This window comes from Carassius auratus, unplaced genomic scaffold, assembly GCF_003368295.1.
Source record: "Carassius auratus strain Wakin unplaced genomic scaffold, ASM336829v1 scaf_tig00217496, whole genome shotgun sequence".
Taxonomy (NCBI): Eukaryota; Metazoa; Chordata; class Actinopteri; order Cypriniformes; family Cyprinidae; genus Carassius; species Carassius auratus.
Genome location: NW_020529095.1, coordinates 32,227 through 59,000, shown reverse-complemented (window position 1 = coordinate 59,000; position 26,774 = coordinate 32,227). Strand labels below are relative to the sequence as shown.

Sequence of the window (26,774 nt, the reverse complement as noted above, 5' to 3'; positions counted from 1 at the left end):
AAGTAATTCTGAAGAAATATGCATAGTTGCACGACTTTACAACACTGTATGGATAACAGAAAATTAAAAAAAAAAAACTGTCAGTCATCTGATCTCTGTCTCTCTGTCAATGCTGTCTGTTTGAGTATGTGTGCTGAGGCTTCCATTGTCTGAGAGAAATTGCGCCCCTACAGGAGCAATTCCAGGACTGAAAGGGAGGAGTCTCTCTTAGTTCCACTTTTAAATCAGTTAAAAATACAAATAAATACTTAGATGTAATTAACAATGACAAGCTAAACCAACATATCTGATTATTACCGGGTCAGGGCTCATTAATAATTGATGTCTGGCCAGAGATACGTGAGAAAGACGAGAGATAAATCACCGCTCTGATCACGAGCCTGTAGAGTCACAAACTCACAACAAATTCATTTATTCTTGTTTTATAGCTTTTAAAAATTAAATATTACGGCGATATCACACAATCCACCAATTAGAACACACCAAGAGCTAAATTCAGATGTTTGTAAGCTGTAAAGGGTGAAAATTAAATATTTGTGGCAGTCTTTCTGACTTATCTGAAATCATCGCTCCGATGAGCGCCTTCAGTGTCACGAGTTTAGAAAAAAAAAGTTCTCTTTTTTTTAAGAGCTTTTTAAAAATATATATATTTCTGCGAATGCACATAATCCACCCATTATAACACAACAAGAGCTACATTCAGATGTTTGTTAGCTGTGTAAAAGTGTAAATAATGAAAGAATATTTGACCGCGCGAGACTGTCTAAGGGCAGAATAACATCGATCTCTCAAGCTGCAGGATGCTGATTCTCCCTTTCGTCGTAAGAACAGACATATCACAGACAAGATTTCAAAATACATAATAGCTTGGCAAATATAAACGAAAACAGCCACGCGAACATAAACTGTTGAGAATTAAATCTGAAGTGGATCATGATTTGAATATTAAAGTGACCGCATTTACCAGCTGCTTTTGTCTTCAATTTTAATCTATAAAATAATAAAAATAGCTTGGCTGCTTTTTTTATGTAATTATTATTATTATTATTATTATTATTATTATTATTATTAGGGGCCAGGCATCTATTGTAATTGTTGGCGTTATTCTTCTTCTTCTGTTTCTTCCACAAGTCTATGGCAGCCCATAGAACCGATTGCGGGAAAGTTGTATAATTTGGTACACTGATAGAAAACAGTCCCAACATTAACTATAGCAAATTTGAAGTCTCTAACTCCAACTGTCTAGCGCCACCATTTTTCCAAAGTTTCAATATTTTTATTGAACAACTTTTGAACCGTAAGCCAGAAAATGAAAATTCCTTGGCTCAAGCCAAGTTCAATGATCCCCAAAATTCAAAAATCGCAAGGCTTAGTATTTTTCGCTATTTTAAATTTTTAGAAAAACCATTTTTCAAACTCGTCCTAGACGGTTAGTCCGATTTTCACAAAAATTGGCTCAGACCATCTTCAGACCATGCTGGCAAAAAGTTCTCGAATGACACGTGAAAAAATATGATGAAAAGCACGCAAAAATACACGTGAGGTTATATCTCAGCAACGGTTTGGCATATTAAGACCAAACTTGGTGTGTGTTATAATAAGCATGACCTGAGACTACCTGCAGTGTTTCGACACTGCGCCACCTAGTGGTCAGGAGATATGAAAAATGCATATTTTGGCTTATAACTTCTGAATGGTTTGGCCAAAAATCACAAAACTTGTCTCTTTAGATTCAGTGAGTCATGCCGAGTCGAATGATATCCAATTTTCCCGTGTCGGCCATTTTAGGCGTTGGCCATTTTGAATAATGTTTAAAAAAAAATTTGAACACAGCATCGCATCGTAACGAAAATAATTACAAAAATATTCGGCTCCATGCCCTGAAGGTACTCAAAAAGTTTGGTGGCAGCGCCACCTTGTGGTCAAGAGTTATAATGAAATATCACAAAAATGCTAATAACTTTTGAATAAATTAGACTATTAAAATTAAAATGGTCTCCCTGTATTCTGTGGGTCATGCCGAGAGCATTGAAGCCAATTTTGCGAAAATTGGCCATACTTCCGGTCCGCCATTTTGATTAATGTTGAAAACCTACTTTTTCAAACTCCTCCTAGACCGTTAGTCCGATTTTCACCAAATTTGACGTGGATCATCTTCAGACCATGCTGGCAAAAATTTATGGATTTCGTGTCGATATACAAAACGGTTCACATTTAGCGCATCAACAAATTTGCTGGAAGGGTGCCACAATACATTTGAGGCTGTATCTCTGCAACGCTTTGACATATTTGCACCAAACTTTGTATGTGTCATCGGCACCTCACACTGACCATGCCACACCTATTGGTCAAGAGTCATGAATCATTAATTAACCATGAATAATTACACTTATAAAAATGCTTATAACTTTTTAATGCATTAGCCTATTACAATGAAACTGGTCTCAAAATAGTCCCTCGCTTATGCCAACAACATAGATACCAAATATGCCAGAGTAAGCCGAACTTCCTGTCCGCCATTTTCATTTATGTTGTAAACCTACTTCTGCGGACTCATCAACGGTTAATCCGATTTTCACCAAAATTGAATCCGATGATCTTTAGACTGTACTGACAAAATGTTATGGATTTCGTGTCGATAGACAAAACTACATTCGCATACCACAGTGATGAATTCGAGCCATGATGCCAAAATGACACTTCAAGTTGTATCTTTGCAATGCTTAAACATATTGACACCAAACTTTTTGTGTGTTGTCGTCACCTCAAACAGAACACACCAAAATGATTTGGTTACATCGCCACCTGTTGGTCAAACATGATAGGCCACTTAATCATATTACTAGTGGCTGTATTTATGATTTTTCAGCCTTTTCAATTACAATCATATTAAAATTGCTGTAATTGCTCATTGTTGCATTTGGTGTGATTCTCCATGTCATGCTTAGCTCCTCAATTTGCCGGTGGAGTGCTTGGCCCCGTAATTGCTGCTTGGAGCTATATTTATTATTATTAATAATAATAATAATAATAATAATAATAATAATAATAATAATAATATTTTGCTCTAACAAGAATTAATCTATATTTAATTAAATCAATGACATTTTATTTTACATTGTATTTGTCCATTTCTGCATCTAGACACCTAAAAACCTAAAACATGCTCTATTATACAGCACTATTGTTAGCAATTTCTTTATAGTCTAATTTATCTGTTGTACACATTTTCATAATAAACTTGTTTGTTAGATTATAGACAGTTACAGTGGTTTATAATAAATATTAACAGGTATTATTCAAGCTGCTTAGAATGCTTGAAGTAGGCTAATTTATTTTTTTTTAATTTAAAGGGACAGATTACGAAATTAATGTAATTGTACAATGAGATAAAAGGATAAAGTAAAACAACAATAACTATGATATAACATTGTAACATCTTTAAAAAATATTAAAACATTTACAGTGAGTTAATTTCAAAACGTAGGACAGTCTTAGGCTACAGTCTACTAGAGCTGCAACTAAAGATTATTTTTTCTGTTGACTAATCTAACGATTATTTTTTCAATTAGTCGACTACTCTAGATTAATAATTTATTTTAATAAAAATAATCATTAATGTTCTTTTTTGATTAGCTAATGAATCCTTTGGATAACTTTACAAAAATATTCATTCAATATTCTTCAATGTGGTTGAAGTTTTTACATTATACAAAAATAAAGAGGCAAATAAAATTATTTTACTATGGTAAATAGGAGTTAACGATAGCGTTTAATTAAACCACAGTAGCTACAAATTTACAGTTGTCTGAGACGTCATGAAATAGCATCACAAACCATAAAATGTAGTCAGGGTTCTGCTATAGTTTTTTTTCATAATAGGTAAACACAGGTCACAAGTTAACACGATCACATTTCCTTGAGCTGCACGATGTAATGCAGAGAGTCCTGTCTTGAATCCAGAGATCTGGAGCTGATTCAGTGTAGATCGGTAGCTCAGTGGTTTGTGACTGTTGTCTCGCGGCGCACCGTATTTTAACGCTTGTTCGAAACCCGCGCCAACACAGACTTTATTTTTTATCCTACTTACTTCAGCCGCTACTGGTCATCATACCAATTACTTGTAATCCAAGAATATCAGAATCATGCAATGAGCAAATCTGCGTTTATTAGACACTTAATAATATCACATCAGTTTTGCTTTTAGAATCGCCAAATTTGCTGCGGTCGTTCCATCACATCTGCAGTGGAGACCTAAACCAGGAAGTTGATCACAAGATAACATGGTAACCAGTTAAACCATAACACCGGAGAGCACCAGTATGTTTTCCTCAGAGGTGCTCGTGCATCACAGTTGTGCTGCCGTGTTACACCATATTCGTTTTTGCAAAGGGAACAAAGGACCATTTTATTTGGCCTCTGTTTAAAGTATTTCCATACTTTTGATAACCGTGGTCTCTGTTTTTGTGATAGATTGCAACTTTCTCCATTCCCAGGAGCAGAAGTCGCCATCACGCGAAATGTAAACAGTGTGACGCATCTACGCATTTCACGCACGTCAGCGTATTTTTGTAGTCGACGTAATCGATGATGTCGACGCGTTGTTGCAGCACTACAGTCTACTCATCAAAAATTTAAAGACGACCTTTACACAAAGGATCATATGCATGCTATTGTAATTAAACAGTAAATAAAAGGCCTATGTGTGTGTATGTGTGTGTGTATATATATATATATATATATATATATATATATATATATATATATATATATATATATATAAAGCTACATTTTTTTTATTTAATTTAGGTTCATTCTTGGTTTAAAAGAAAATCTTTGTTTCCATATGCAGAGCAAAAATTATTATATTTAAAAATTATTTTATAATTATTCTAGATTTTTACTAACATTTTGTATTTTTGAATTATGCCTTATGTGACACCAAAAATTGAGAATTATCTGTTTTAACTGTTTGATCGGGCTGGTGCCTCGCGTACAAATATTCATTAGAAACAACAGCAGTTCACCGAGCCATTCGGCGCAGGCACCGGTCCACTTTGACATATTGTTAATTATGATTTTTTCCATCGATACTGAAACACGCGTTAACTACAAAGCCTATTTTACATCAGGGATAATAGTTAAACTTCAAATGGGCAAAATCACGAATATGGAAACGTTTGGATTTCTCCCAAATGAGAGAATGAGAGAGCCCAACCTTACCTTATGCTTACATTACTAACATTTTGTATTTTTGAATTATGCCTTATGTGACACCAAAAATTGAGAATTATCTGTTTTAACTGTTTGATCGGGCTGGTGCCTCGCGTACAAATATTCATTAGAAACAACAGCAGTTCACCGAGCCATTCGGCGCAGGCACCGGTCCACTTTGACATATTGTTAATTATGATTTTTTCCATCGATACTGAAACACGCGTTAACTACAAAGCCTATTTTACATCAGGGATAATAGTTAAACTTCAAATGGGCAAAATCACGAATATGGAAACGTTTGGATTTCTCCCAAATGAGAGAATGAGAGAGCCCAACCTTACCTTATGCTTAGCTTTAAATATTATTATTTTTTTTTTGTTTATAGCTAAGCCTATAGTATTATATACTGCAATTATATTTATCCATTAGAATTATATATTTTTAATTCTTGTTTTGTTCTGATATATTTGTTAAATTTAAAAGGATTTGTTGTAAAGTGAAGGGAACTAAAAATATCCTGTTGGTACATTATAACATAAGGTTAGTCGTTATTATTTCTTAATGTAATAAAATGCAACTTATACATGATTTCTATAATATCTAGATTCTATAATATCTTATAATATAAAAAAAAAAACATGCAGCAAACGAAAATAGGTCATTAATCTGTTAAAATGCAACCTATACACGATTCATATTTTTTCCTCTCACAAACAATTTATTTTTTTAGCGTGTTTAGAAAATTCAAAATAAAGAAAACATGCAGCAAATGAAAATAGGCGATTAATCCGTTAAAATTTGTTACTGTGCGTTAAGAGTAATTATAATTATTATATACTTCAGAGCAGAGTCTGCATGTGCCTAATCTAGGCTATCCAGGTTTTTTTTTTTTTCATTGCATCTGAAAATGACTTTGTTCATCACATTCACGTTGCGTGCTCTGATGCAGATCCGCCTCTCCCGTTGCTCAGCTGTGGACGAGTAAAAAATGTTTGATATAAAGGTTGCTGTCCCATTTTATACAGGAATTGTTCATAAAAAAAAAAAATCAAATTATATTGTTAGTGTCACGACCGGGATACAGGAATACACAGAGAGATCCACGTGCAGGTATGTCGTTTATTAGGGGTTATCAAAAGGGTAAACAGTCCAGGCAGGGGTCAAAACCAGAGTATAAATCCAACATGAAAACAGACAATAACACAAGGCAAGATCAAGACTACGGATATACGTCAGGATAACTAAACATTAGACAAGGACTTCGTGACACATACTCAGACAGACCGGGTATGAATACACAGAAGGTAATGAGGGAACCGGAGACAGGTGGGGAATAATCAATTAACCCAAACAAGGAGGAAGGTGACCAAATAAGGGAACAGACAGTTCATAAAGTGACAGACACCGTGGGAAAGGAGGACATCTAATGGAAACCCAGGGAACACAACCCAGACACTGTGACAGTTAGTTCTAATTATATTGTTAACAAAAGTTCATTTAGGCTATTTAACATGCACTGGTACATTTTCCCCTTTTTAACTTATAAACTCCTTGAGATTTTAAAGTTAGTTTAATAGTATTTAATTTTAAAGTTAGTTTAATAGTATTTAAAGTTTAAAAAAAGGTTTTAATTGCTTAAATTATTTCTATGAATTAATAATATGTTATCATGTTTATTCTTGTAGTAAATAAGTGTTTATTCTTAAAGAAAATAAGGGAAAAAATAAGGGACGATCCAAATATTTGTTTTGTTTCACCTTTTATGTAGGCTACAATTATAAAAAAAAAAAAAAAAAAAAAAAAAAAATACCGTATTTTTTGACTATAAGTCGCACCTGAGTATAAGTCGCATCAGTCCAAAAATACGTAATGACGAGGGAAAAAAAACATAAGTCGCATTTATTGAGAACCAAGAACCAAGAGAAAACATTACCATCTACAGCCGCGAGAGGGCGCTCTATGTTTTCAGTGTTAGACTACAGGATCACTGAGCAGTAGTGATGCGCGTGTCGTCTTGATTTTCAGTTCGTTCACCAAAATGATTCATTCACTGATTTGTTTAGTGACCATTTCTTCATATTACACAAATACGCCAGCAGTTGGTGAAAAAGAGTGTCTTGTGTGTTATGTCTTAAGTCAACGAAGGTATTTACTTGTGACAAAAACTGATTTGGCTTTATTAAAGTGTGTGCATGATCGCATTAAATAGTCTAAATAAACTGTTCAGATTAACAAAGCACAAGGTTTTATCGGGGATTAAACGTGGAGTTATGTTCTGTAGTCCAAATAAGAAAACAAGCGTATGTGCACTAAAAACTGCACTTTGTATCTGCTGATTGCTGATCGAGGTTTACATGCTTGGCTAACTGACCCTGTATACTCTCATTCATTTCATTCACGAACAAGATGTATCAGTTCATTCAACTCTTTCACCTATGAGAAGATTGTATTCGTTCACTATATTCAACAAGTCACATGCTCCGTCACATCTTGAGTAACTCTATAAAAGGAAGAAACAGTTCACAAAGGTGTTCACGAGCTCTGCATGCACTGCTAATAGCCGCTCGCACGCTGCTGTGGGAGGAACTTCATTGAACGAGAAATGAGCCTTTCACTGCCTATGGTCAGTGGATTAAGTAAACGAGAACAATTCGTTCACCTAAAAGATTTGTTCACGAACGAACCATCATAGTGCAATTACCTATAGCCTATATTGATAAGGTTACGATACGAATTGGTCTAAGTAGCAACGTAACATCCGTGATGTCCCCGATGCGCGGCGCGGGGCGGGGCGGGTCAAGAAATTGTACTTTATTTGAGGGGCGGGCTGGGGCAGACCAAATAATTTCATAAAAGCAGGACCCGTGGGTTGGTAAAAACCCCGACCTGCGCATCACTACTGAGCAGCATATGGCGCCCTCTCGGGGCTGTAGACGGTCATGTTTTCTCTTGGTTCATTTCTCTTGGTTCATGTCAAATTAATTTTGATAAATAAGTCACACCCGACTATAAGTCGCAAGACCAGCCAAACTATGAAAAAAAGTGTGACTAATAGTCCGGAAAATACATGATATATATATATATATAGTAAATTTGACCATTGACTTTAAAGGTTAGTGATTTAGGAGGTGAAAATACTGTGAAATTACAAATGGCATGGGATTTTAGAGCATAAAGACTGAAGGTCTATGAAACGTTAGCCAATAAATAATTTTTTTAAACAATGGAACTTAAAGTTGTGAACTAAAATATAATTTCAACTAGGGATGTCAACGATTAATCGATGATCGATTAATTGTCGATAAGAGATGCAATCGATTAAGGCTATCGATGGTCGGTTAACCGATTCAGTGTTGGGCTGCGTGGGGCTCATGCGCACTCAACACGTGCGAGCGGCTGTGAGTGACGGTGACGATATAAAAGCATCATCATTCATTCACAATGTACAAATTAAGCTTTTAATGTGATTTAAACTTTAAAGTACATTAAAATAGAAACAACATAAAAGTTCTTCAACATTAAATGCAATAGAAATGTAGTTACTAATCATTTCATCAGATAACTGTTTTATATCGTGCGCTTTGCAGGGCTGCGGGACAGTGACAGGACAGGTAGTCTATTCTTTCCTACAACTTGTTAATTCATTCCTACGAATTATTAATGTGGCAATTGTCCATGTTTCATTAATTTTGTTCCCTAAATAACCCATGATTTAAGTGAAATAAGGGAACAAATTAATAAATCGAACGAATTCTTAATTCATGAAATCTTTAATTTCCCTTCCCATATGTTTACCACAGTAAGAGATGCGAAAACAGTTATTAAAAGCGAAAGATAATAAAATAAACCTGGGAAATTAGAGGGTTAGACTATGAAGATTTAGGAAAAGAAACAATGCCTAAATATACTGAATTTGTGGAAATTCGTGACCAACCGGCAAACCAGAACAAAGCCGCGTAAATGAAGACTATGGGGTCCAAAAGCATGGTCGCGATCTAACATTTTCCAGTTAACCTATTATTCCTCTAATAAACAAAGCTTTTATACCACACTTGTCATAATCAGATCTTATCATTTCTAAATAAATAATTGCTGGATTCAAAACAGCGATTAATAGGCGCTGTGACCGACACATTCCTGGAGCATTCACTGCTGTCACTAAACGGTGACGCCGAGCATCGTTCACAAGTTTCTGCATGGACCTGACTAGGGCACAGGTTCTAAGCCCTGGGACAAAATGGGATGCTTTAAGGAAAATTTATAGCCTACTAAGTAATAGGCCCAACATAAAAATAACAATTTGTTTTCATGTTTTTTTTTTTTTTTTTTTTAAATAGGCTATGCGAAATATATCCGATTTAAATAGGCTAATTAAGATTAACGGATTTAAAACAGAAGTGTGGGCGCTCCATAAGTTCACAAAAAAAAAAAAAAAAGGATGACAACGCATTCTGTTTGTTTGCTTTATTTTACAAGAGCACAAATCTTCTGTTTTTATTGTGAGTGTGCACAAATGAAAGTAAACACTTTTGCGGAAAATATATATATATTTTTTAATGTCTCAGCTGTTTCGATCGCGCTGGAGCCTGCTGCACACGTATATTCCAGCGATTCAAACTTACATCGCAGTCTGTTCATTATCAAAATAAAATGTCAACTAAACATTAAAAGGTTACACTGGTCAGTTTAAATAGACCGTAGTATACCGGTCCACTCTGCTGTTATGCCAAGGACGTTTTTGCTCATATGAAGAGGATCATCTTTTCCGTCTATATGCGAATGCGTGTTAAGTACAAGCCTAGTTTACATTATAAATAATAGTTTAACATTCAAATACATTGCGAATATGGAAACATTTCGATTTGTGCCGAATGAGACATGAGCAATAACCTCCAAATAAATCTAGCCAAAGCCGCGCTCGCTCATCCTCGTCTGCACGCATGCACTGTCACGATCTAATGCGCTGTATGCCGGATTTTTAAAAATCTGACATTTTCTAGGACAGAATCCAGCAGGATCAAATTAATGTGAGCAACTGTGTTTTGGTGCAGCAGCGCCGATGTAGTTCACTTAATGTGCAGCGCAGTCACACGCGCTACACATTTCGGATAATTTTATACAATAATTTCAGTTGAAAACATTGCAATTGTGCTTTAAAATACAACAACGAGCACCACAAAACCATTTAAAGATGCGCGTTCAGCGTTCTCCGTGCAGGATTGGAAACTGTCAACAAAGTAAAATGACCTCAAAAGTATGGCGCGCTCTCTTCATTTTATCAAATGATCATAATCGCATCTATTCATTTTATAATCCTGCTACTAGCATTTTATTCAGACTAAAACCTCTTTAATTCAAGTGAGAAAGCGTTTTGTGTGTGTGTGTGGCTTTTGCACATCCTGTCATACCGCTGACTGCGTGCCTGCAATAGACGCATTTTGCAGTATTATGGTTAACGATTAATCGATTAATTGATCGTTAATTTAAACGACGATCGATCATGGAAATAATCGAAATTTGACATCCCTAATTTCAACCATACAGCGTGTGAATAAATAAAATGCATACTTATCATAACATTTCATTATGCATAAAATGCATAACGTTTCTGGTCTTTTGATTTTTACTTTAATATAATGAGCTCCAAGTTTAAGAATAGCTCTAGATTCTCTCTCTCTCTCTCTCCTAGAGATTATATATATATATATATATATATATATATATATAACAGCATTAGCTCGTCTTCCTTCAGGTAGAATTAATGTTTTCCTACCATGCTAAATGTTGGTCTCATGATCAAAAAGTTGTTTTTGATCAATCTGATTTAGTAAAGTCAAACCGCAGTCAAAACGCAGCAGTTAACGGAGTCCCACGCGCTGTGAGGCGAGAGCAGCTGACGGAGGATTCCGCTTGATTAAAGCCGCCCGCAAACACCCATGATCACAAATAACAATGAATTTCGTAAAATAATGATTATCGATTGATAATTTGTTATTATTATTATGGTCTTGTGAAAATAATAATATTGGCTGCGAGAAAATAATGAATACAAAGAGTAAGGCTGCTGTGAGTGCAGGTATGTTTCAACCCAGTAACATGAAAACACATCGTTCCTCACAGCCAAAAAAAAAAACAGACCGAATTCAGTTCAGCTGGAATGGGTTGTGTTTTTTGGGGGTAGTTTTGGCTTATGGCTTGTGGGGGTCGAGATAAAGGTGTGAATCTCTTGCTCTTTCTTATGCACAGTGTCTTATGAGGATTTCAATCTTGCTGAGCAGGTTTATATAGGACTCGTTTTTTTTGGTTATACACAAAAAAATGGTCTGCCCCCACATAAGATTTTTCTAGTTCTAGTCGTTCATTTGTTATATTCAACTAATCAGAGGTTTATATTAAATTTACATAATCAAATCTTAATATATTCCGGGCTCAATCACATGCATTAAGTTTGCCACAATGCACATGCAGAAGTAGTCTAATAATTGTGAAAAATGAGACATTTTAATTATCTATTAATAAACAAATGTTTTCTTGTCGCTGCAAGATGAAATTCACAGTGCTGGCTCTCTCAAATGCAACATTCACAGATTACACAATGCTTTAATTTTTCAAGCTTTCTGTATATTTTTAATGTATGTGAGACACCACAATTTTAAGTAAATTCATTATCAGGAAAAAATTTAAGTGATGAGGGTGCCTCCATGTCATAAATGTGCATTAAGCACTTTCAAACAGACACTTGAATATGAATATTAATTCACATTTTGCATATGCATTACAAAGTAAATTATTTTTTACATACAATTATCCAAAATAAAACCAAACAAGATTTGTAATGAAGATAAAACTAATAATTAATGCTGCACATCCAGCATCACACGCGCAGTGCAAATCTTGCACATATTTTACACACCTGCATTTAAATGCAGCTGCAATTTTTTTTTTATTAAATTATATGAAAGCAAGTAGGGCTGGGTGATAAAATAGTTTTTAATCAATTAACTCAAATTTGCAATTTACATCGGTTTGTTTGAATGAAAATCTTTTTTTTTTTTTTTTTTTTTACATCCACTGACGCTCCACTCAGTGCTCAACCCTCCCCGCACGTCTGACACAAAGACATGCTGCTGAGAGGATGAGCGGAGCGGTGTGACTCTGACTGGAGCGAGGAGAGGATATTAAGAGTCTGAGCATCGTTGTTTTTACTCGCTCCAAGAGCCTCTTTCAAGAGTACAATTCATGGCACCAGCCCATAATATAACTGCATATTAATCAAGAATTCATGTTAAACATATTTAGCTATATAGCTTGATCATAAGGTTACAATGACTGCAGTAGTCGAGCGGGATGTTACAGGAGTTTGTCTGTTTCTTTTACTGATTATTTTCGGGTTAAAGCATGATTTAAACGATACAGCACATTCAAACGAAAACAGATTTCAAACACATGTAATCTTACAGTGCTACATTATCAGTAGGCTATCTGATTTTGAAATCTTGAAGAACTTCATCGACCTGTTTAGATAAAATAACTGACAAAAATGTACTGTTATTTTCACACATCACATCACAAACAAAAATTTGCACAACAGAAAGCAGCAAATAAAGATTTAATGTTTACAATGTTATTAGTCTGGCATGTGATAAGGGAATAAAGTTTACACACAATAGCCTAAGCCACTTTGAAACTCTCCTGTTATTTTTATTTTTTTTATTATAATTTTTTTATAGGCTACATTATGAACATAACATTTCAAACAAACTGAAATACTTTAGCCACGGAGTGAAGGCGGAGCTTGTTTCTGGTATCAGTACGCACGGAGTGATTATTAAATGCTGCTCCACTCTCACAGACTCTGCTGCCGAGTGAGAGAGATATTTCACCTGACGAAATGAAGACGACCGCAGCAGCAAAAGCACAGCACATCCTCCCAAAAGCAAACTGCAGCAATGCTCGTTGCTCAACTCACCAAGCTTTTCTTTTGTATGGTGCATGGCAGTAAATACAGATATTTAATAAAAACATTAAAAACAAGCAGGGCTGTAACATAACCCATTAAAAAACGCACGCCAGGTCTACACTGGACACAAGTGGCGTGATCCGACAAAAGACAACAGAATCCAGTGACACGCATTTGTGCGTGAAAAAAAAAAAATTTTCAGGCCATATGCTATCGCCCAGCACTAAGGCTATGTTCACACTGCAGGGCTTAATGCTCAATTTCGATTTTTTTTTTTATATATTTTTATTTTGCAAGGCCGTTCACATTTCCAATTAAATGCGACCTTTTGTGATCTCCTGTGTGAACGTGAAATGACCCAGAAGTGACCCGCATGCGCAGAAGTACTCAACGTGCAACGACGTCACTCATTGTTTTCCGAAGTAGCTAACGTTAAACATGGATGTCAACAACAGTGTAGTCAACAGCGGAGCTCTCCTCCTAGAGATTAATTGAGATGAATACCAAAATTGGTCAGTGTAATTAATCTAAAGGCCTTTGTAACGTTTAATTGCGAAGATCTTGAGTTTTTGTTGAAGGGCGTGTCCGTGGCGATCTGACAAATTTCGATGATTCGCTATGAAAAAGGAAGTTGCTATAACTCAGACCTACAATGTCTGAATAGGAAGAGAAGTTGTTTTTTAACTCAGGCATAAAATGTTTGATCTTCCCCAAACTTCACGTTCGATAAGAGTACTGGCCTGAACACATCTGTAGGCCAATATTCCATTATAATGATAGTGCCAGCTGCTGGCTACATGAAGATTGGCACAAATAAATGACTTTGACATATTCCACTTATATTTACAACTTTAAATGTATATTTCTCACCTTTCAGCTTTTTACTAAAGTCACATGCTGGTGGTGAGGCCGGTGCTAGGGCCCATTAATCGCTGCTTGCAGCTTTATTTAGAATCATTCTTCTACAAAATTAAATCGCATTTTTTAGGGTTCAACCATGCTCAAAAAGTCATGAAACTTTGCACACGTGTCAGACCTGGTGAAATTTACATCTGATATAGGATTCAGAAGAGGGTGTGGCAAAATGGCTCAACAGTACCACCTATACAAAATAAACCAGCAGCCTTCGAGCTATATTTCATGTACATGCTTGAAAATTGGCACAAACGTAGAGCATCAATACCTACAAAAAAGACTATTTTAGAGTCTTACATTTTTTTCGGGAATCCCTCGTTGATTGGGAACAAAATCACTATTAATCACGGGATAGGGACTGGAAAAAAATTCCAGTGGGCGGGCAACTTTATACACAGATATAGCCTACCTTTTATATAAATAAACCATAAACTAGGGGTTTGCGATATTAAGATTGTGATCGTGGACGATAAAAATGTCTCTACAATCTGCTTTTGAAGAAATGTAGTATCGTGCTGCAGCGCTCATTCTATCAGCTGCAGTTCTGGCTTTTCCATCATATAGATAACGAGCTAGAGTCTCTCTTATTTACATGTGCTTTTGAATGTTTCATTCGCACGCTGCTTTGACCTGTGCTTTTTCTGAGCGCCGCATTCACCCGACAAGAGTATGTGAGAGGAGCGGTGTGATTCTGACTGGAGCGAGGAGCAGATTTTTTAAAAGTTGGAGTGTCATGGTTTTCACTCGCTCCAAGACCGCTTCATCACGAGTACAATTGAATCTCTCCGATCAGAAGGTTATAATGACGGCAATAACCAAGCGGGAAGTTACAGGCTAGTTCTCAAGGAGTTTGTCTGTTCCTTTTACTGAATATTTTTGAGGTAAAGCATGATTTAAACAGATACAGCACAGTCGCTTTCCCAGTAATGCATTTAAAAAGTAATCTTGTGTACTGTTATTTTCATCACAAACAATTTTCAGAGCAGAATGTAGCAATTATATATATTTTAATGCTGACAAGGTTAATAGTTTGGCGTGTGGTAAGGATACAAAAAGTTTGCACATAATTGCCTAAGCCACTTTAAAACAATCCTCTTATTTTATTTTTTATTTTCATATAGGCTTCGTTATGAAAATAACAATGAAATACACTGAAATACTTTATCCACGGAGTGAAGGGTGGAGCGGTGTTTCTGGCATCAGTGCGCGCGGAGCGATTATTAAATGCTCAGAGCAGAGGGAATTTGTTGTGAAAATACTCTGTAATTTTTGGTCATACAGATAAAAGTAATCAATCTTTGGACGTTTATTTGTGTGCACTCCGAATAACAACGAAACACAATAATTAGGCTAAAGCAAACAAGATGCAATCTGGGTCATGTGAACTTGAGCGTGACCCAGGTTAGCATGGATGATTTAAATGAAATTTAATGTGTGTGCAATGTGTATATATATATATATATATATATATATATATGTGTGTGTGTGTGTGTGTGTGTGTGTGTGATATATATATATATATATATATATATATATATATATATATATATATATATATATATATATATATATATATATATATATATATATAGACACACACACACATACACACACGCACATTTTTAAAATTTTAAAATTTCACTAAAGTTGGCATGCTGTTATCTGTAGCCTACTGTATGTTTTTTCCTTTACTGTAACTGAAAGATTCCAGCCAAAAAATATACAATCCGGGAGTGGGCGGGAACGGGAATCTTTCTTCTGGTTTTGGGGACAGGATTTTCCTACAGGTTTTTCCGTGGGATTGGGACGGGATGTTTTTTTTTTTACGGGAATGGAAAGGGACAGATTTGAAAATCCACTCCCGTGTCACCCTCTAGTGACAATGACACCTACAAAGTTTGGTCCAAATATGTCAAAGCTTTGCTGAGATACAGCCTCAAATGCATTTTGGTATCCTTCCAGCAAATTCATTGATGCGCTTAATGAGAACTGTATCAAATATTTTCGTATAAAATCGGACCAATGGTTGATGAGGAGTGCAAAAAAGTAGGTTAACAACATAAATCAAAATGGACGACAGCAAGTTCAGCTTATTATGCCATAGCTAACCTGTTAGCCAGCACCAGAACGCCCTCAGTCCTGAAAGCCTCTAAACTCGCACGTGTCAGTGTTTACGGATAGATTAAATGAAACGGGACAAATTTAATCTTAACCAACAATGTATCATTATAAAGGTCAAAGCCTCAAGCATCGACGACAGATTGCTGTTTTTCAATGGAAAGTTTATAAAGACTTTGCTACATTTGTGTAAGCAGTACACATAAAAACATGAGCAATGGAAACGCTGTACATACCAGATCTGTTGTAATAACGAGTCATAAACACATCCAGATCTGTAAATCCCGGTTTAGTTAGAAAGGTAAGGGTCCACTGAACAACATCTCATGGAACATGTTTAGTCCAACGAAGCAATATCATTGTAATATGGATCATAATTCCTTTGTTTATGTTTCAGTTCTTCAACGACAGAACTGTTTGTGTCCGTTATGGAATAACTCACGGTCAGAAACTGTCTTGGTAGTAAAAACACGGCATTTGTTTTTGCAGTGTACAGTGTCACAAACAGAATGAGATGATCCACTGGAAAAAAGAATGAATGAAAGATAGGCGAAAGATAGTATATTTGAATTTTGCCGCTCCCTCGTGATGCGCTCTGACGCACCTGTCAGCTGATGGAGGCGGGCCTTTTTCTTTGTTTCTTTTATTTTTCAACAGTTTTTATATATGTGAGAGTGTGTTTTATGTTGAATGGGAACAGGGAACTACACTAACCTTTTCCACTGGTGGCACTTGGCGCTACTAACTTTTTCAGTTACTGGCGCAAAACATGATTTGGTCGCATAAATTATTTATAGTAAGCTGCTCTGGATGATAATGAACAATAATGAAACTGTATTGCATACAGATATGCTTTTCATTTTACTTGTCATCTTTTAAACCACATGCCTTCTTGTTTTATTTCTTACAGTACACACAGTGCATTGCTCCGTCTTGGTACCTTAACCCAGGGCCGCAGCTGGCCCTGTCTGAAATTGTTTAATATTTATTGTATGTTTGTTCTATTTATTTATGTGTGCTATTTACACAATGTTTACTCTTTTTTAAGTTTGTAGGTGTCCAGAAACTTATTTAAAATAGCACTGCATAGTCTTTACAGTAAAATAAAATACACAGTCAAACCAAAATGTATTCAGACACCTTCTACATTTCTCACATCATCACAGTTTATTTGCTATAGTTTAGAAATTGGTAATAAAATATGATAAGAACTCATAAACTGTGCCAGAACAAATTAATCTTGATAATGTCAGATAGCTTTGATATAAAGATATGTGATGGAATCAACCAAAACTTCAGACAAATGTCAGTATGACCAGATTTACACAACTATCAATACTTTGTTGAACAGTGACCAAGCAAGCTATTTTAATTTTGTTCAGTCTGTGGTGTGAAAAGGTTGCATTGGCAATTAAAGAAAGAAACACTTAAGCAAAACATGATCAGATCCCTAATTCAATTATGTTTTTTTTTTTTTCAATCAATTTCACTGGTAGTCTACTGTATGAAGAATTTTTGGGTATAATATTTCACTAGTAAAACAATATAATCAATTACATCAGATTTTTGGATTGACTGTGGATAAATTCTTGTTAAAACTACAAAGTAATTCAATCAAGAGCAGTGAGTGAGTTACTTTCATTTTCATACATTAAAGACACTGACAGCAGAGCTAGTAAATTAGATGCGGTCACTTTAAGAGACAATGCATCCATTATAATGATACACATCAGATTTCTTTCTCAGCTCTTTACTTTCACTGAAGACATAGTCACAGACTTTTTCGAACACACTTTCCAAGACAGGTATTTTGACATATTTCGTATGTATCTGTTTTCGGTACAAAAGCAAGAAGACTTTGAGGCGCGTCTCTGCGTGTGCCCTGAACACCTGAACACCGCGCTGAACATCGTGGTGCCAGAGTTTTTCCTACATTGAACATTTTTTGGCGGCCGTCAAAATGAATTTTTGTCCCGCCAAAGCCTTATTTGATCTCTAATTGGGTTTTGTGAGTGAAGCAGTCTACTGACGGAGTGACGGAGAGAACGAGCTCAGCGCCCCTCCCCCGCGCGGGCACTCTCTGTCTTCAGTTCTGTCTTTGCTCTCTCCCTCATATCAAAATCAGCTGATCCCAGGGTCGTCGATAATGGGGTGAAAGGTGGTGAAAGGTGGTGAGGCCAGCCTAAAAATATGCTCAGGACAGTTGACAGGCCACTGCTGCTTGTGGTCACAAAAGCTTATCATTTTCAGGTGTTTTTAAGCCTTGTCACTTGTCGATTTAAACATTAAAAAGAGTTTAAAGCATTCAAACACAAGACGCGGAAAAGCTCAACTGAGAAGCTTTTACTCGCGCGCTGTATTTGGTGAGCAAGCGGAGAGAGAGCCGCGTCTCACAGACAGCAACACTGAACTGAGCTCTCCTTTTTGAAGTTCTCCTCGAACTTTCTCCTGCACCTGAACGAACGACTACAAATCTCAGTTTAAACAAATAGAAAAGGAGGTGAAAGCGCCCAATTCACCACTGAGGTGTTCTGTTGTTCAGAGCTTATGCAGAGAGAGGCATCTCAAAACGCTTGAACACTGAATTTGCGTTATTTTGCTCTTGTACCGTCAAATACAAACACAGACAAATTCATATCGTCTTGGAAAGTATGTTCAAAAAAAAAAACTGTTGGTTATGTCTTAGGTGAAAGTAAAAAGTTTAGAATTTTTTTGATGTGTATTATATTGAGAATGAGGAGTTGTCGTCATAGCACAGAGCCCCTCCCACTCGATATCACAATCTCCGCCATGTTGGCCGGACACCGGCGGCGAAACATACTGTTTACGTGTGTTGTTAACTCGGTAGTAGAGGAGGTTCTTGCAATTCTGCACTGTTTTACCATGACTGGAAATTACTGCTGCATTAAAAACTGCTCCAGTACCTCACACGATACATATGAAACACATAGGAACAATGGAATACAGGTTTTTTTAGGTTACACCAAGCGCAAAACAGTGGACTATCGACCCATACGAGCTCCCTGCAGCAGAGTGGCACAGAGACCTGGACCATTTACCTCCATGCACATATATGGACATTGTGAATAAAGTAAGGTTATTCACATGTGTTTTAGCGTGTTGTAATTACATTGCATTTAGCAGACACTTCTGGACCAAAAGGACAAAGTAACTTAAACTAGAATTAAAAGTTAGTGAACTAACTTTGATGTTGGCTTGGCCATGGGGCAAAGGAGACACAGTACTTGTGCGCCCAACATACTTGAGCTGCCCCGCTACAAAAAATAAATAAATAAATAATAATAAAAAAATACACCTGTATTGCATTTTTTCCTTTTTTTACCTTGCTGTTTTCTTTTCTAATAAAAAGCCTAGGTTATGATACAGCTATGATAACAGCTACGACACGGTTTTCTAGCTGGATGCGATATTTAGTCATGCATATTTTTCTCTAATAATTTTTTTTTAATAAATATTCATTATTTTTTTTAATAAACTTAAAAAAGGCCCAATATAGTAATAATGCAAAACTATAATCTCCTAAATACCATTCAATTTGATCTTATTTTCATAGTACTGCAACATATTTCTCAAGTTATCACATTATATTATTATATAATTATAATATTAATAATTATAATATTATTATATTGTGCATATAATAGTACTCACAGAAGGACTCATAATTTACTTGAAAAGAGGCAATTTATGTATTCACTTGTATTTTTAACCGATTTAAAAGTGAAACTAAACTAATCCTGTGCTCCGCTGATGAATAAAGTTACTTTAATATTCAAATCCGGTATCATTGATCACCTTCCGATTTATATATCAAAGTTTTATGTTCACATGGCTGTTTTCATTTCTATTCACCAAGCAATTTTTCTATGGACCACTGCTGTCTTCCTTTTCTAATAAAAAGCCTAGGCTATGACAATAGCTTCAACAGAATTGGCTATTGAACATAAACTGTTGAGAAATAAAATGGAAGTTGATCATGATACTCGATTTGAATATTAAAGTAATTTCATTTACCAACTGCTTTGTCTCTGAATATATCTTGAAGTATTTAGTATTTATCCTGTGGCGGCATCGTGTGGACAACATAAGCAATGTGGCCTTCATTTCCCATTAAAATCTAATTTACTAAAGGCAGCAGGTAAATGCAGTCTCTTTTAAAACCCCTTAACAGTCACCCCCCATTTTTGGCATGGAGACAGAAACGACATCCCCAAAATAAAAATGTTTTTGCTCATGATTCTTTCTGACTAGATACATAATCAACATTTGTCCACAAAGCTGACACTTCAAAGTTTACTGTTCAGGAATCAGAATCACTCAGACTGTTATGATAATAGAGATATATAAGCTCAAACATAAAAACTAAAATAAAAATACTAAAAACATTTTTTAAAATGTATTAAAAAAAATTGTTGATGAAGGATATGAGTTTAGCACAGTGTAGCTAAAGCCAAAAGTCTACCAAAGCTTCATATGAAAATTTCATAATGTAATCTGTAAAACTGTGAATTTTATGAAATATTTCATGTCATGAAAGGCCATGTCATGTGTGTTTTTAGAGAAGGCTAATCAAATTGATTTATGGCACTTGTTATCTCTGTAAAATCTCACATGCAAACATTCCTGTGCTCTCTGTATGTGTGTTGGCTTTGAAAACTCCCCGTTTCATGATTATATTGTTCTCACCAAATGAGTCTTTCGAACCTCCGCCTGGTATGAGACATTATCCGCATTAATCTTTTATCATTATTATTTTGCTTTTATTACACCTTAATCAGCCTTTGTTGTGGTTATTACAAGCTTTACAATCCACAAAACTGCTATCTCACTTAGTTTCAGTATGCATTTAGCCCTTATTTATCAAAAGTCTTACTATGAAAGATATTGTGACAGAAATGCATTATGAAGAAATGCACCTGCTATTAGTAGCATTAGAGCTAACGTTAACATCAAGCTACATCAGACAATTTATTAAATTATTAGTACACTTTTACTAAAAACTCACTTTAAACCCTGATCGAGTGTTTGTAATAACTTCATTTAGCGATCAGGGGTGGAATTTGGTCGTTTACTATTGTAAAAATATGCTATTTGTAGCCTTTTTCATCGCTTCACAAGTTAGCATTTCCGATGTACATTTTCGATTTTTTTATAAAAACGCCCCAGATATCAAGAAAATATCATACCAAGTTTTACTATCGTAATCGCGAGTTTATTATTCGAATATTCCGTGTGTACAGAGGTGTTTCAGTGTTATGGTAAGATATGAACCAGGAAGTTTACAGGAAGCATGTGACACGATGTGGCAGTGTCCGGACATGACACTCCAAGACTGACATTGGGAAGGACCAATCGGAGTCTGAGTGACACACAGCACGAGCTCACGCCACTCCACACACACACACACAGATCGCTGGGAGAGGCTGTTGATCATCAGATCGCGTAAATCAGTGGAAAATGAATAGAAATGATGATTCTGTCTGAAGAAATATGAAGTAAACATCAGTAAATATATCCATATATCTCCGCAGATATGCATCTTTGGTCTATAAATCCTTATTGACGCTGTTCAGTCTGTGAACACAAATAAACCGCTGCTGACGTGACTGAATTTGAATGAGTGGAGAATGTCTATTCAAAATGTGGCATAATACGGATTTATTATTTTACTAAATAACTGTCACTGCAACAACGTTTTATCAAAATATTCGTCAAATATCGAAGCTTGAGTCTTTAAACTTTCAATTGATGCACAGTTCGTCTAGATAAAGTATACTCTTATAAGAGTGATGTTTAAAGTGCTGTGAAATTGAAACAATAATAAACTGGGGCCGTCGGCGATGTTTGCAAGTAAAGGGGTTTTAATATTCAATCCAGCATTAATACTACCCATTTTCAATTTATTTCTCAACAGTTTATGTTCGCCAAGCTATTATGAATTCTGAAATAATCGTGTACTTGATTTGTCCTATCTACCGACGAAAAGCCAGAATCACTGTCCTCTGAAGCTGGAGAGATGGATGTTATTTTCACCTAAGACAAAAAGATCATACAAGCACTCATTTTGATCTCTATATTCTTCTAATTGTTTTGATTCGCTGCACTGTTTTAATTTAAAAGGCTGTCGTGACTTTTTTTCCTTCCAGTATTCATAAGATGTATCACGCTGCATGGGCTGCTGATGAAGCGCTCATTTCTCTCGTCTTTCTCTCAGTTCTTTGGCCAGAGACATAATTTATTAATGAGATCCGATCCGGTATAATAACATATGTTGGTTTAGCTTGGCAGTGTGAATGAAATGTGTATTTATTTATCCGATCTCTCCCCGAAACGCTGCTGTCATGTGACTTTTTCTCCCTCGATGTCAAATGATATTTCGTTTTGCATGGCTCAACAAACACCTGGATTTTGCTCTTGTTTTTTTCTAATGAGTGGATTGTATTATTTTAAGAAGCTCTTAAAAATATATATAAATTAATTTTACCATGTTGTGACGATGGCAATTGATGTGACGTTCTGCCTGACAGATAAAATCTCACAAGCACATATAAACACTAATTTTCATGTGTATAATATATTCTTTTATTTGTTTTGTGCCGTTTCGCTGCAGTGTTTTATTGTGAAAGGCTGTAAATTCTCTGAACTTCAAGTGTTCAGAGAAATACATCGCGAGCTCGCAGGCAGTTGGCTGCCGCGAATATATCATGTTATTACTTTAAACAGTTCAGAAACATCTGAATTTAGCTCTTGGTGTGTTCTAACGTGTGGATTGCGTGCAATCGCCGTTTTAAAAGTTCTTAAATAAGAATAAATTCGCTCGTTGTGAGCTCCGTGTAGACAATGCATGCATGACCAGCAGTTGATTCTTATCACATTTGATTCTACTTGCTTATTATATAAATTTTTCTACATTTTGAACACAAACAAAGTTACGGACCGCAGCTCTGATTGGTTATTTTTTACCGGGAGCGATGGAGTTTCTGCAAATGGCAATAGGACCACTGGGAGGAGTTTGATTTTTTTCACAGATTATCTGTCTCATATTCTACTGTCAGGACATAATGACAGGTTTAATAAATATGTAAAAAATATTTTTTTTTTTTTTTTACAAAAGTTCCCTACAGCACCTTTAACTTAGTGATTCCTCCGTGTACCACTAGACACACTTTTTACCACACTTTGAGAACCACTGGTTTAGGCTAACATTAGAGATGCAATCTCTCAAATGACATCATAATGGTATGATTAATAATCAATTACTTACCTTCACAGTCTTAAATACATTCTAAACACTTATAATATTTGCCCTCTCAACTCTATAGCTTTGCAATAAAATTCACTTTAAAGATTTTAACTCCAAATTTGTGTACTTTTATTGTACTGAAGTATAAAGTATAGCACGTGCAGGAATCACAATGTCTCATGTCATTAAAAAAAAAAAAAAAAAAACATATGCCCCAACAACAAAAGCATATAAGGGAGAATTATTATTTCAATTATTAAATAAAAACTAGTTAAATACACATGAAATAAGCTAAATATTAATGGTATAACAATTAAATAATGGATTAAATATTTTGAAATATTATTTAGATTAAAGTTTTTAAGTTTTATCTTTTACTTGTTAAAGCTGCTAAATATATTCAGTCAACACAGTCTTGTTACTGTTATAGATTTGCTGCTCTGAATTTAGCCTGAATCACTAAATGGACCACTCTATTTTGACATTGGCTTGTCTTCCATTATTCCATTATTACTGTCAATCGTAGCAATGGGTCAAGAACAATTTAGCAGATTTACCTGCATAATATTTAACATCCACGTTTGTCATTCCTGAAATGGTAAATGTGGAAGTTTGGTCCTCTTAGATAAACAAAAAATGACTTCAAATTGTGAATAGATTTTAAAGAGAAACTGAGAAAAGGACACTCCTCTTAAAGCACTGTACAACTGACTGGAAATGACTGAGCTGGCTAATCTAAAACCAGGAAGTAATCGTGCATATGTTCAATTAACAGAGCATTAGTGATTCTTTTGGAATATGATACAATATTTTTTTTTCTCTCTGTCTCTTTTTACATTACACACAAACATAACTATTACATTATGAAATTAACAGTATTATACAACTCAAAGGTAATTCAAACTGAGTTACAATTTCAAATTCTACATATCATTTGATGTTTTATTGTTCTGTGTTGTTATGTGATTGTATTTGCTATTATTATTATTATATATTATAGTAAAGTTTTATTTTTATATTCAACTTCTGGTCTCCTGTATACACTTTATATGCTTCTCCTCATGCCTTTCGAGACTAGAATGGTTCCAGTGGACATTTACATTTGAGGACACAAGTGCTACATACTGTGTGGAATCCTTTAGGATTTTGTGAGGGATTATATATATATATATATATATATATATATATATATATATATATATATATATATATATATATATATATATATATATATATATATATATATATATATAAAATTCAAGTCTAATAAATAAGTAAGCTTGAAAAGCCAATTTCTGAGCAATAACAGCTTTGGTTTTTTTCACATTAGCGATTTATATTATGATATCATATATTGTTATGACGAATTTAACTCCAGTGTGCGATAGTAGTTTTTAAATGATTTTAAATAGAAGTTCTTGGAAAGTAACACAGCACTATAAAAAAGTCGGGTAATCTGCATCATTTATTTACATCGAGGGTCAAATCAAATTTGAATGGCACACTAGTTACACTTTTTTTGCGAGTGCTGAACAGGTGTGTTATAAAGAATGATTTTGCTCAGGCTGCAGAAAACACATCCTTGAAATGTTCGTGTATACAAATAAACAAACAAACAACTTATATGCATTAAATATTATCATAATGTAAACGCTGTGCACGCGCCACTACGAGAAGCTGATTGTTGGTCGAATGTGTCCAAACAACTCCTTTTGCCGGATCGGTTCAAATCCAGCCGCAGCCGAGGTCAAATATACATAGAGTTTTCTGAAACAGACGGGACATAGACATACCTTATTCAGCACCAATCACAGTCGTACGAGATTTATTTTGTATCGCACACTGACAGAAGATGGCAGAACTCGAATTTTCTTTCTACTTCTTCTTCTTCTTCTGTGGGTTTAATGGCGAAGTTGCATGACAGCTTTTCGGTGCATATCGCCACCTCCTGTGCTGGCGTGTGAAATGATTTTAGTCTGTGTGTGCTTGAAAAAAAATCTATATGCTGTTTTTAAAATTATCATTTGTAATGAATTTAAAAAAAAAAAAAAAATAGATTTTAGAATTTTACCTGATCCTTGATTTGTATTTAATACATTTCTGATTGTATATTCTTTGCATCCCATGTTCATTTCCTGCTCATACCTAGGACATATCTGTACTGTTTACCTATTACTGTATATAAATAGTATAATTAAGTTTAGTATGTTCCATTCTTAGTCTTGCTACAATAATCCGATCTTCTCTACTGAAGCTATGTAGCCATTTACTTTTTCTAATATTGTTTTCTACATTATAAAGATGCCTTCATGTAACACAAATATTCCACTTTCCTAACCACTTTTTATTGCAGGCTTCTTCAATTATTATTTTTCCTTCCTTCTTACTTAATGAGACAACAAGATTAGGAGAGTTCAGTTAAAGTGCTTATATTGCCATATTAAAAGCTTCTTCATTTCCTGGTATATTAACATGTGCTGGTATCCACAAAATTCTATGTTATTCTTGCTTGTATTAGTCTATATGCCTAATATGGTGAGATTTGGATCTCGGTACAGAGAACGTCAATGTTGCAGAGATGCAGAAATTTCTGCATCATGGAAAGAATCCCGACTCTGGTTGCATCAGTTTTGGGCCAAGCAGCAGCAATCAACGGATTGAGAGAAGGTGGCTTACAGTTAAAAGTCAGTGCATCCAGTTTTGGATGAACCTGTTTGACAATATGAAAGAGGATGGACATTATGCTGGCACTTTCCTGGACAAATGTTTGATCCAATTCTGTTTTCAAAACTTAAATGATCACAAAATTGCATCTAATTCGACTTGTACACTGTATTACACTTTATTGGTGTCAACCTTTACATAAAACTTTTAATTCTGTGGAACACTTAATTGAAATGAAAAGTCAGGACTGCTAATGTAAAAAAAAAAAAAAAAAAAAAAAAATGCTGTATGGGTTTTGTTCTGCATAAGCAAAGTTTATGTTACATTATTCATGAAACAAGATTGGGTGTGTACTGTTGGAAAACAGCACAACATAAATTTAGCAATCCCACCCTTGAGCGACTTTTGAGTAAACACCATGCATCATATAATAACTTAATTAATAATATTGATAGTTCATCGTCTAGCTGACTACGTCTTGTATTATTATTATTATTATTTTTTTTTTTTTTTTCTAAAATCCTGTCAAATGTGCACAAACTACTAGCTACTACTAAATATTGTAGAAACATAATTTTCTGTAAAGTTGCTTTGTAACGATTTGTATTGTAAAAAGCGCTATACATATAAAATTGA

The 26,774-nt window shown here is 35.1% G+C and overlaps 1 protein-coding gene across 1 annotated transcript in view; it reads right to left on the bottom strand.

Moving 5' to 3' along the window:
• rwdd2b (RWD domain containing 2B) overlaps positions 1–25,371 on the bottom strand; it is a 42,596-nt gene extending 17,225 nt beyond the window's left edge. The window contains exon 1 of the mRNA XM_026265549.1: positions 25,268–25,371. The gene's annotated coding sequence lies outside the window, so the exon portion shown is untranslated. The remainder of the gene's footprint in view (positions 1–25,267) is intronic.
• Between the last annotated feature and the right edge of the window lie 1,403 nt (positions 25,372–26,774).